Source organism: Pterocles gutturalis, unplaced genomic scaffold (assembly GCF_000699245.1).
Source record: "Pterocles gutturalis isolate BGI_N339 unplaced genomic scaffold, ASM69924v1 scaffold45810, whole genome shotgun sequence".
Taxonomy (NCBI): Eukaryota; Metazoa; Chordata; class Aves; order Pterocliformes; family Pteroclidae; genus Pterocles; species Pterocles gutturalis.
Genome location: NW_010142465.1, coordinates 4,152 through 4,515, shown reverse-complemented (window position 1 = coordinate 4,515; position 364 = coordinate 4,152).

Here is a 364-nt window from a genome sequence, read left to right as displayed (position 1 = left end):
CGAGCTCTGGGATCCAGCTCCAAGGGTACCCTCAGGGCTGCCAGGAGCTTGCTCTGCCTTCCCTGAGCAGCTGCAGCACCCGGCAGGGTCCGGCAGCATGGCACCAGCTCCAGCCACAAGCCCTGGGCTCACGTGAAGCAGGGCAGAGCCAGCCTCTGTGTGCGAAACGCTGTGCAGGCATGCCCCGAAACACCGCCTTCTGCCAGCATCGCATTCTGAATTTCAAGGTCCTCATTTACAGCAGGGTAAATTATAGGTGACTCAAGCCAAGGAAGGTTTCATTTCATCACTGAAATGCTTCCTGGAAGAAACAACCCGCGGCTGCAGAGCGGGGATAAGGGAGTGGTGGGTATCAGGCTGGGAG